Here is a 12,969-nt window from a genome sequence, read left to right on the forward strand (position 1 = left end):
CTTTCTTTCTTTCTTTCTTTCTTTCTTGCTTTCTTTCTCTTCCTTCCTTCCTTCCTTCCTTCTTCCTTCCTTCCTTCCCTTCCTTCCTTCCTTCCTTCCTTCCTTCCTTCCTTCCTTCCTTCTTTCTTCTCTCTTTCCTCTCTGTCACTGTTTTACACTTTTGAATTTTTTCTTTGCATCAGGGGGCCTATTAGTAAGTGAAAAATGCCCTAAGGACTCCCCTTTCATAAAAAAAAAAAAAAAAAAAGGATAAGCCTATCTTTTGCAATAAGAGGAGAAAGAAAATACCCAACCCAACATAAAAGTCTTTATAGCCTCATAAACCACAGTACCACCCAGGATGTTAACAAGCTGGCATGTTTTGAGTATCAAAGATAGAGAGGAAACTGTGTTTACATGTTTGGCACAAAAACTAATGAGGAAAGTCAATTGGCCCTTTGTCTTGAGGGTCTGAAGCGCTGAGCTCTAATGTTTGGTTTCTTCGTTGGCACTTGTTCAAGTAATCACTCGTGGCCTGACAAAGCCTCACTTGTGTTTTATTAGTGGCCATGCTGAACTCTCCCGCTTGGGCTGTGTTGTCTCTCAATAGAGTGCTGCAGCAGAGGGCACACTTATTTGAAAACACTAAATCAGAGCATGATGATCTTTGCTCAACCAGACCAACCCAGAGAAGAACAAAAAATGTTTAGAGTATCGTTTCTTTTGTTTGGAGAGGGAGGGCACTGAGAATAAGGGGAAGATAGACCTAGTGCCTGTGCCTGAATAATGCAGAAATGGCAGCAACAAAACCTAGTTTGTAAAAGCAGTGTTTTCCCCTTCTAATCATGGATACTACATTAACATCTGAACCTGCTATAATGCATCACATGGCACAAGCCGGCAGAGCCTGGACTCAGCCTGCAGTGGAAGGAAATGTCAAGGTGACCCCAGAGATCTTTTCTTTCTGGATTACTAAGGTGTCATGAAAGAACAATCATGCTACTCTGAGAGGAAGCTGACTTTGTCTTTGCAAATATAATTTGGTAGAAAGGAAAAGTTTCCAAAGTAGGTCAAAGTACAGTGTTTATAACTTTTCCCATTAGGTTGCTTTCCCCCGCTCCTTCCTGCCTTTCTCCCTCCCTCCCATCCTCTCTCTTATTAATTTTTATTTTCATTTTTTGCTTCCATTTAGAAATAGGAATGGTTTGGCCCAACCTGAATTTTTTTTTTTTTTTTTAATCTGCACAACTGAACAAGTATCCAAACATTTGGCTGCTAATTTCAAAGTTCTGAACCAGAAATGAGGACTCCAAAATCTGGTTGCAAACAACATTTTTAAGTGACAGTTTTGGCAGTCTTACCTACAGATCCAGTAAAAATAAAACCTAGAACAGTTTGTTCTTAAACTATTTCTAGTACCAGTTCTGTGAAGAAAGTACTGAACTACACATAATTAAATTTATTTTTTTAAGTGACTGAAATTTTACATGTTCAAAATGAGAATTTGGGATAGGTTAAGATATATCCTTGCCTTTGCCAAATCCTTGAAGTTCTCTCTGGCTGTGTGCCTTGCATCAGATCTTTTTATGAAGGGTGTAAGTGTACATTCCATGTATTCACTGCCACTGAATAAGTCTGAGTGATGCCTACACTGAGAAAATGAGAAAATGCTAAGTGAGACTTATTACTCAGGAAATCACATGATAAAAAGTTAGAAGTTTAGAATATACAGAGTTTATTTAACTAACATGCCCAATTTATTTGACTAACATGTCCAATATGCAGTCTTTTCTTTGCCAATTACTACTTAAATGCTTAGTTTTTAAAATAAAGAGGATGCCGGTCAGAGTAATGCTTTAGTTTTCTAATTCTGTAACACATTTTATATAAGCTTCTCAAACTTGCATTGTTCTTGCAGAAAGGAAAGCATTCATTTTAAGTGTGAGTAAAGTAATTCCAAATTCCAATTCTTGTTGCTAATAATATTTACTTTTGTGAAGTGACCACAGTAGTCCAGAAGCACGAATGATCTGTTGGTGGTGTAGAATAAGCAAATGTGTGGAAGCTTTCTAAAAATGACAATTTTATAAAGGGAAAAGAAAAAGAGGTAAGTGGCTTTTTTCTCCCTGCTAAAGGCTCCTGGCCTACGAAACCCTCCTAAGGTGATGAAGAATGAAGTCTGATGATACAAGTCTACAGCCCTACCTGGTCTAGGAAGGCAATATGTTTAAAGAGAATTTGCTTTTTAAAAAATAGGTGGTTCTATTCTCAGTCTTGAGATTCAGGGAGATGGAGTGGGAAGAGATAAACCTCATCTGTCCCCTGCCACCCAGCTCACTCCCGTCTGCCCATGCTCTCCCACCCTGCACATGCACCCAATGCTGTTTCTTCCCACAGACTCCTGCTGCAGAATGTCAGACATCTCAGCCCACATTCAGAGCTCAGATTGCTATGAATGGAGCAAGGCAATGGGGAATGGGGGTGGGAAAGAGGAACTCTGCGGTCATCAGCTATTCCTCCACGGAGGAGCTGTCCACAGTCTGAAATCAGGATGAATGTGCTTCTGCCGCAGAGAAGCCGCTTCTCTTCAACCACACCACTTCCCTGAAAAAGGAAGACAAGACAGCTGCCTCACACAGAGCAGTGAGGCCTGCAGGGCATCCTGACCCCCCTTTCCCTTCCCACCTTCTGGGGATGATTCACTCAGAATCTATCAAAGTGAAAGTTAAAAGCTAACCACCAATATGGTCTTTTAAGAAAATATTTTTCCCCCATTGTTAAATGTATACTCTGCCCATAAACCATTTGCAGTTTTAATTCACAGAAGACATTTTTTCAAATGATATGACCTAATACATTTATTTGCCACTTAGAACGGTATAAATGTATCCATGTATATATATACTAATACCTCCTATATCATATATATTTATTGTATTTTATAACAGTCATATATGTAACATATATGTAACATATAGTCATATATAACAATATATATTTTTATATACTCTATTACAACCAGTTCTTTGTGTAAACATGCTGGGCTTCAGAATTAGCTTAGTCACTAAGCAAATCTTGCATATTAAATACTTTTAAGTAATGGGTGAAGGTGCTTCCCTCACTAAATATGGAAAACAAATCAAGGCCAACTAAAGGAGTAATAACAAAAGTATAACAATCAATGTGAATTTCACAGTGCTGATCATACCTCATACAGTAAAGATAATGATTTTGTGCTTTAGAGTTTCTCTGTTGGCATAACCACTGTATTATCAGCCTAAGGATTCCCCAGGGATGAGAAAACTTAAGACTGATATATTAGAATAGTTAGAAAAGAGCAACACGTTTAAACAATGAGCCAGGTGCTAATGTATTCACCTATGCAGAAAACTGGGGAGGTAGAGCTATGGATAGGCAATGGGGGAGGTGAAGAGAGGGAATCTTGGGTAATTTCCTTCTAGAGGTGAAACATTTCAGAAAATTGTTCAGATTATAAAATTAAAGCTGTTTAGAACCAAGCATCAAATTTGAGTAGCACTATGAAAACTGACCTCGAATGACAGAGAAAACATTTTATTATCTCTAGAACACATTTTCACAGTGACATAATGAATTATCTTTTTTAAATGATTTTTTGTATTGGATGTTTATCACAGTCATAACAGAATGAATCCAGGAACCACTGATATATGCTATCAACAAACATTAGATTGTGAACATCAAAGAATTCCAGAAACTTAATAACACAGTTTTAGTCCATTTTCTTTGAGGACAATTGCTGTTTTGCCTCTCCATCACAAGACACCGAAGGTAAACAATGACTCAAATATTAAGTGTTGTTTAAATAGAGACTGCTGATATCGATAGCATCATTTTATTTTTGCAAATGAGATTTGTACATTAATTTGTAAAATATTATTTCATGAGCATTCAGTGATAGCCAATGAATTACATTCAACACTTGTCAGAATACTAACCAGGATATCTATCATTTAGTTTGCAAAAATTGCTTAAAAATAGAACTGTCATTGCTCTAGTTATGAAGGACTAGAATAGCACAATTAAATATTTGGGCCACTTGGTCTATAGATACTGGTATTCTGTAAAAGACTATTGGCAATTTCATACTAAAAAAAAATTCTATGTAAAAAATTAACAAAGACCAAGTTTTCATATCAACCTTTCAGTCGCTGTAAAACAGTTGCAAAGATATGTTACCCTTCTTGTAAAAGCTAGAAATTACCATGTGTCCCCAATAACTAAATTAGACATATTTATGAACTCTGAGCTTTCTGAAAAGAAGTTCAGAAACCATTACCAGAGTTTTTCATTAAAATTTAAAGTATATAAATAACAAATAATGACATATTTTACTTTTCAAAATAGAAAAATGATAAAAAATATTTATCATTTCCTTTTGATGAATTCTGCCTAAAGCCATCAATATTATTTTATTATAATACTCAAAGTATAGCAGTAAATTTCTCTCCACTGAATCTGTTCTGTCATACTGCTTCCAACTATATTTCGAACTACCACATTTCTCAAGTTAAAATTTGTATTATTATATTTTTAGAAGATGAGGCTATTTTATAATTATACTCTTACCACTTACAGATTAATTTTTAACTTAACGAATGTATTCTACTAGGTGTCATCATTTCCTTATATATGTTGTTTTTCTCTATCAGAGCTGTTTGATTGCTAGGCTGAACACAGAACATTTGCTTGGCAAATGGTTTAGTACTTTTGCTACTTTGGTATTATAAATACAAACAAATACAGTCATTCCATCCATCTAAAAAATATGAAAGCACAAATATTTCTATAATGAGACAGAGAAATTATCCACAACCCTGTTTATAGCTTTTAGAAAGTAAAAATGTTTTTAAAGTTGTTAAGTCCTTCCCTTAATTTAAAAACTAATGTTTTAAATAGATCTTGATGATCTGACTCCATTCCCTCTACATGGCACAAGTTTTTGACCTTCTGAATTATTCATAAGCCTCAAATGAAGTCCTATGTTTTAAGTATGTCTTTGAAGTCTTCGACTAGATTCAGTGTTTACAAGGATTGTCTCTGCATGAATTGGGTCATGTTGCTACCATACAATGTCCTCAAACTAAAGCACAATAAAATTCTGTATCAACACATATATGATTCATCCTAGCTCTTTAGGATCAAAGAATAATTGAATTCAGCAATTTGGGAACTGGTAAATATGGTAATAATTTAACTTAATTATTCTGGGTTGACTTTTCACAAGTATTTAATGTAATGTTTCTTTGGAAACTGTTAAGGCCCTCACTAAAAATCCAAGAGGTCAGTTGGTTATTTCAACTACGTAAATAGAAGATAGATTTTCCTGTCTCTAATTTTCAATATTTCTACTGAGTGGTGAGATAATGCAAATGGACCAAAGCGCCAAGCCAGGCTTCTGCAGAGAAAATCTGAGTCCTGCAAGTTCGATTAAGCTAGCTAATTTTCAGTCAAACAAGCTAATTTCCAGACAGATTCTTCTGATGTTTTCCCTCTGTTTGTAATTTGCATCATTAAATAGCTCAGTGTTTCAAAGCAGCCACAGCATTAAGGTCACGGGGCTTTGTGTTAAATAGCAACCACCTCGACTTTTTTTAAGGAAGGAACAGAGAGCAGCTGATCCTCCTGTAGCATGATTTTCTTTTTTTCTTAGTGGGAAGAGGCTGAAGTGTCTTGTGGATCACAGAAATTTGCTTTGGTTCGGAGAACAGCTTTCCTCAGTGCCTTTGTGCTCCAGAAAGCCGCCCAGGATCACAGGTGGCCTTGATTATCAAGATTTTTTTTAATGGTGTCCCCCTCCCTCTCCTGGAACAGCAGGACATCTTCCTGACATGAATATCTCATTTTAAGTGTCACAAAATCCAAAACTCTTAAAGAGATATCCAAAACCTAAATTTAAAAAAAAAATCTAACATCGAACTTCAAAAGATAAAATTGGTTCATAAACATTTCTGGTGTTACAAAAGAGTTATACAGGTAGATAGGTAGTTATGGCCTCTCATAACCAATTTTTTTCTAGAAGGTTTTCAAAGGGCTGCTTCTAATATTGCATGCTTAGTACAGAGAGAGCAGAAAAACACCTCTTTACTTTTACCTATACTTCTCCAGAATAAAATAATTTCTCTTTGTCTTTCTGGTAACAGAAATATGTACTTTGGCTCATTGGCCCCCTGGAGCACTGATAGTACTCTACAAGCTGACACTGGTGCAAGTATTAAAAAATCTTCAATCATATAACTCCAAGCCATTCATATTAATGTGCCTGCGTCAAATTACCCTTTCTATTCTTCAAGAAGAAGAAAGACCATAAAATGCTCTCTGAATCCATAAGGACAACACCATTGGCACAGACAGGAATTTTGCTCTGAAGTGACAGCACTCCTTTTCTGAAACACGACCTAATGACTATAAAGGGTTTCTTTGGAAACACCATATTTTGTCATTAAACTGTCTTTACCACATCACATGCTCCCAAACCATTCTATACCAATGTTCCCAGAGAGTTAAATATGGCTCTGAAGAAAAACTGTCATCTTTAATAAAGAAATGCAATAGATGTTTCTCATGGGGAAAGGCCCAATTTAATGTGTGGTATCTCTGAGTTTCTATTTTGTCTTGAGTGTTTTCAGCACATTCTCTCCACATTCCCAAAAGTTAGAAAGTGTATTTTAAGAAATGCCACCATTTTTTATATTTACTAAGAACAACATGCTCAGAGACTTATTTCTGTGGAAATGTAGACCACAGAATTTAGAAACACACAATGTAAAAGAATTCAACATGTTTTAGGATACCACTAAGCTTTTGCCAAGTAATAATGGGATCTTAATGTGTGCCGTACACACGAAATTGTTTATGTCTTTTCATTGAAATGAGTTCTTATTGTAGCAAAGTAAACTTGGGGATTATACACATTCCAATCTTGGAAAAAGTGCCTTTTTAAAAAACTTGAGTTCACTAATACCAATCCTCTTTCAAGAAGGAATACTGCTCCCTCTTCTTGAGTCTCTCAGCAATTGGTTTCTGGCTTGAATATAAGGCCTGCTGCTCTGCATCCTACTCTCTCTCTCTCAATAGAGTGTGAACAGCTGTGGGCAGAGACTGATTCATAGATAGCATTTTGCACAGTATTTGGCCCATTTGTTGAACCAATAGTTCATGGAATTAAAATACATTTTGTTTTTCTTTGCAGAACTGTCATGGCATCACGTTACAATGTTTCAGCTATTTTGAAAAGCCTTGATTTGTTGGGGGTTGGGGAGAGGCAGAAAACTGTTAAAGTTCTCTCCAAGGAAGACAAAATGCCAATAAGATCCATTAGGATAGTGAGTTCGAAGAAACGACAGAAACCAAATATTCTTCTGTGGGCTGTGTATACAAACACTTGGGTGCAAAGAGCCCCATGCTATTTAAATGGATGAATTCTCACTTACATTTGCTATTCATCCTACTCTGAGGATGTTAGAAAAATGGGAGCAGATTTAGTTATTCATCTTTACTTGCCTAGTTAGCTCCCACAGAAGAATACAAAAATACTTCAATAAAATAAGAGATACAAGAAAGGTTCTTTTGAGTGCATTCTGATGTGTGCAAACATGACATATTTAATTAGTATTATATTCCATCTTTAAAAAGACACCCAAGATTTGAGATATGAAATTACCTCTTAATAACGTACAACTGCTAAACTTCTCAAGCACCCATAACTACTACTAGTTAGTGCAGACCAGAAGTGACTATTTCTCAAAACGGAGCAAAATGCATACACATGTAGGTCACAGAATAACAAAAGTAGAACTAGAAACGAATTGTTTTTATACTTCTCCATGGAACAAGAGTGGTGTAACTGTGATGTAAGTTCATGTGACTAAAAGCTACACAAACAAGCAAAAAAACTGCATTAACTAGATCATGAAATTACTTGTGGTAGGTAACAGATGTGTTACTAAGGACATTTTGTTTATCCGTTGCAGTTAGGTTGAAGAGAATCATCAGGCTTATAATTTTGCTTAAGAAAACTAGTTCATCTTCAAAAAGCAATTCTTTTTGGCCCCCACTCTATCAGGCTGCACAGAATTTTCAAAGCAGCACCATGTTGTAAAAAATGCCCTTTTAATCAGATTACCCTTGGCGAACGTCCCAAACTCAGGCTGAAGTGCAGTGCTTGTGGTTTCTCAACAGCTTACACTAAGCCTGCACCATGGAAATAATCTACTTTTAAAACCCAGGAAACAAATCGACGGCACTAAGGACATAAGTCGCTGTCATTAGGGAGTGATTAGGCTAAACATTTTTATACACTCTACTAGCCCACTTTCAAATTATATATCTCTGGCAGATAGGAAGAAAGGTACTTCAGGTGAGTGTTCAGAACAGCCATGCGGAAAAGTTAATAAATCCAAATGAATAGAACAGTAAGAGGAAGAATTAAAAGAGCTCTTGTTTTATTTTTAACTTGCTAATACCTGAATCAGGATTTCAGGAATCAAAAATGGAGGGTTTGGTCATATAATACACATACCCAAAATATTTTTCTTTTCAGCATATTTTTCTTTTTAGCATAACTTTTTTAAAGGTTTAGTACTACACATGTCTCTATTACTTATTTTAGGATAACATGCTTCCTGTGTCACATATTTTAAGTAGGAAATTCAATGAAGATTAAGAAAAAAAATATCATTTTTATAATTGATTATTATAGGCCATCCCATTCATCTTTCTTTAACAGTTAGTTTTGGGGATTTAGTGGCTTGTCTTTGTGTTACATTGTGGAATACAGTAGGAAGTTACAGCATGATTCCAAATGTAGCCACCTCTTCTTGTCCCACACCCATCCCCCTGGAACTCCTCCCTTCACATACCCCAATAGAGGGATAGAGGGCCCTGGTAATTAAAGGCTTACAATCTCAGATTATATATTTATTTTACTTTTTAAAATGTGTATATTCATTAATGAAGCTGAGCATTCAGTTGCTTGGTTTTATAACTTTGTTTTTTTTTTTTTCTTCTTTATTTTGCTTTTGTTTTGTCTTTGAGAAATATAAATGAAAGGTATCAACATGGTTTTTACATGTAGAAAACACTGACTTCTTTAATGAAAGAAGCTAAATATATGCTCTCAGCCAGTGGATATAAGTTTATTTTTCTTATCATGGGCTGAAAAAAGATTGGATTTAAGAATGGGCTATTCCACCGGCCCAAAGCTCTGGCTTGAGCAATCTTTGATTCCTTCTTTGGACAATCTGCTGATAGTTTCATTTCTAATTTATGAAACATTTCATTAATCCTCAATCTGTCAGCTTTTTTTTGACAACAATAGAGGCTGACAAAGATTAATATTTATTAAATATGCTTTACAATTTTTTGAAATACTCAGTTCATTTTAGTCCCCATTTCACCTAATTCTAAACAAACTGCACCTTTCCTAATTTCCCCAGAAATCAAATAGACAACACAGCAAACAATTCTTTAAATACCAAATTGTGTAATAATAGATCTAAACACAACATTCAGAAAAAAAAATCAAAATACAGCTATCCTTGAGCAGAACCGCTAACATTCATATTAAAAGCATCTCCTATCCCAAGTATTTTCAGCATAAATTTTTTGTGTGCTCTTCTTCCTCATCCTCTCTGCACCCCCCCTCCACTTTTCCAATCTCATAAATAATTCATGAACTGATAAATATGCAATTTCAAAAAGTGCAGACAAGGCAGCACTGCATTAAAAAAAAAAAGAAAAGAAAAGAGCTTGTGCTTTTTACACACAAGTCCTATGCTGCACTTTACGGATGACAAATTTTCTAGTATTCAAACCCCGTGTTGTGTATATGATAGGAGTGTGACTGCATTTCTGCTCATATACCTTGCTAGACATGTTATGAATTGTTTGAAGAAGACTGTAATACACAAAATAATATACATTTAAGGAAATGAAGTTAGCAATATTTTAAAGCTAGGCACTTTATCGTTGGAATTTTTGACTAGTTTAAATGTTCACTCTATTGAGTTAGAAGATTAGAGATGTGCAAGTTTTGCATATAGAATAATGCTCTAGTGACAACACCATAAAGGTCTCAAACTCCTAAGGTTTTTCCTAAGAGTCATTTATTTGACATCATACGAACAGTCTTAAGAGGCCAATTTCACAAGATCAGCAGTAAACTGTTCTGCCTGAGCTTTCAAACGGGTAAAACCACCTATCTAAGAGCCGGTGTATACAGCAGAGGGAAGGACCTCCATTTTGTGGACTAATTGCTTGATTACCAGCCTGAAACAAAATGGAGGCGAAACCTTTTGAAAGCAGCTCAGCCTGATATATCAGAGGGAAATGGGAAATGTTTTAAGGGGATAAAAACATTCCTTAAAGAACCATAGGCATCTAATCAGATAAATATTAAAGGTAATGTAATAAATATGGATTACTTGGATTTATGTACTGAGAATAGAGATAATAGATAGGAATAAAGTATGGATTGAAAGAGAGCTATTCTAGTTTAGCAACAGTTAAGTTTTAAAAAAGGAAACCTGATTTCAGTCAGAAATGTAACCTTTCAAATGAACACTTAAATTGGAAAACACCATGGGTAAGAAATAGACCACAGCATTTAATTTGGACTGGCTAGTTGGAAGCCTATATTTACTGTACTATAATTTCAAATTTAATTAAGTCACACTGCTGACGCCAGTAGCATCAACACAGTAAAGATGATTAATTGCAAGCGTAAATGAAATATAAACAGCCCTAAAAGTAACATTAATGCAGAACCTTGCACACAGAAATGGTATGATCGATTTAAGTGTAAGCGCCTACCTGCGTCTTTGAGACACATGCCAGAATTGGGATGATGGTCCTGCATTTGAATGTAATCACTGTACCAAAAATATAACCTTTTACGGGTCATTATTTTTCTTAAGACATGTGTCCAACCTCCCCTTCTACTCTCCTCCCCATACTTCAACCCCCAACATGATTTGTTATCTTATAGAAGACTTTTCACACAATTTGCATTGTCATCTTATGGATTGGCTACCGGTACACAAACATGAGCTGACACACTGCAATGGTGGGACTGGGCTGTCACAACAAGGCAGCTGGACTGTTATATATTCACTTTGCTTCCATTGTGCTTCCATTCACAGCAGCAGTAGGACAAAGGGCCCGCCAGAGCTAACCACGGATTGTCACCTTGATTTGTCCAGTCTAGCAGATATGCAGAAATGAATTATATTCTCCTGCTTATGAACACAACACAGAAGCAAATAAGCTTGCAAACAGCATCTTCCAAACCATACTATCTAAGAAATATCAAGCTTCTTCCTAGATACTACATGCTGCCTGGCTCAGTAGGTGAGGAAAAGCGGAAAACCAGTGAAGACACAAAAAGGCTCTGAGTCTCCCATAATATATTCTTGACATTAGAAACTAAACTCTCTCTGATTGAGAGATATGGAATTTGCATTCTGCTTAGCTTTTATTTTTGATGAAGGCTATCACAATGCTTCAAAACGTAAACATATCATATTTTTGAAAAGAATATACAATGTGAAACCTAGTAAATAAAGCTGTTGTTCTTTTAAGAAAAACTATACTAAACTGAAATATTTTTTCTTAAAAATGATAAAATGAATGATTTCATGCAGTATCTATTTATAAGAAACTTCTCAATAAACTCAAATCTTGTCTTATATAAGTTTTACCAAATGTTAAAGCTCTAAGAGTGAAAGCACCCAAAATAGTTTGCTGCTAATGAGAAAATTCACTGGAAGACTTTTTTAAAATGCCAGTTGTTTAATTTACTACTTTATTGACAAAGAGTTCGTATGCCTTTGAGATCCAGGCAGTTTTAATATCAACACATGGATAAACGAAGCAAACAGGGTTTAGAGATTTCTTTATGAAAACATGTCATCAAAACCAGAGAAAAGAGGGAAATTGTTGTCTACCAACTTTCTGAGTGAAGGTTAAAAAAATTCCTTCATGAAGCAAAGAAAAAAAAATTGTTACCTTGAAAAAAAAACCTCAAACCTTATAAAGATCATCTCTCTCTCTCTCTCTCTCTCTCTCTCTCTCTCTGTCTCACACACACACCTTACAAATTATTTCCATTTTTATAGACAATTCTGCATTTTTGCTGATCCTTCAAAAATACATTTTTATGAAACCATAGCTTCATGTTTAAGAGTTCTTGGAGCAACAGAATTTAACCTAAAGTTTGTCTTATTATTATTTGTTAACGCTACCTCCAGTGTATGCAGAGTGCTTGCCTCTGAAGAAAAACCTAGAAAAGCATTCCATTTGTTCCTTTTTTTAAAGTAAGATAAGGCTAATCTGAAGATGCTGCATTTAAAAACCAAGATATTCCATTGTGTATCTGAGTATATCATATTTAAAATAGCCATCTTAAAAATATGTTCCATTCAAAAGACCTATTAATTCTGCATTTTAAACTGCACTATTCTATTGTCTTCTGCTTAATGCACATGGATTCTGTTCACAAAGCAACACTTGGTACCTAGTGCTTTAAATGGTGAGTAGCACAAACCAACATGATACACGTAGTTATAGACAGCATGTAAGAAAAGAACATAAAACCCTACCCCATACAGAAATGCAAATGTTACTTGATCAAAGGACTGCACTTTCACAGTGAAGGAGTCGGTCAAAATAAAACCTTTACTTTAGGAGGATGCATAAGAAAATCTTGCATGTTTTTCTTCAAATATATTTAAGAAAAATCTAAATATACCAAAAGTATTATTATTGTCCAAGAAAAAATTGTACAGATGTGTCTTTCCTTGGAATTCTATGCAGCCAACCGTAAGAGCTCTGTGACCATTCACCTGACTGCAGCAGAATCAGGGCTTGATGGTTACAGAGGGTGACAGAAAGAGACCATTGGAAGTGCTATTATGCAGTTTGCAGGGGAAGATTTCAGCACATTTCAGCTTT

At 35.4% G+C, this 12,969-nt stretch overlaps 1 long non-coding RNA gene across 1 annotated transcript; it reads left to right on the top strand.

The window, feature by feature from the left end:
• The first annotated feature begins 1,171 nt into the window (after positions 1 to 1,171).
• Positions 1,172 to 6,248, top strand: LOC103886849. The gene is made up of 3 exons (XR_004185832.1): positions 1,172 to 2,086; positions 3,636 to 3,789; positions 6,162 to 6,248. It is a non-coding gene; the product is annotated as an uncharacterized LOC103886849 (long non-coding RNA).
• The last annotated feature ends 6,721 nt before the right edge of the window (positions 6,249 to 12,969 follow it).

This window comes from Papio anubis, chromosome 8, assembly GCF_008728515.1.
Source record: "Papio anubis isolate 15944 chromosome 8, Panubis1.0, whole genome shotgun sequence".
NCBI lineage: Eukaryota > Metazoa > Chordata > Mammalia > Primates > Cercopithecidae > Papio > Papio anubis.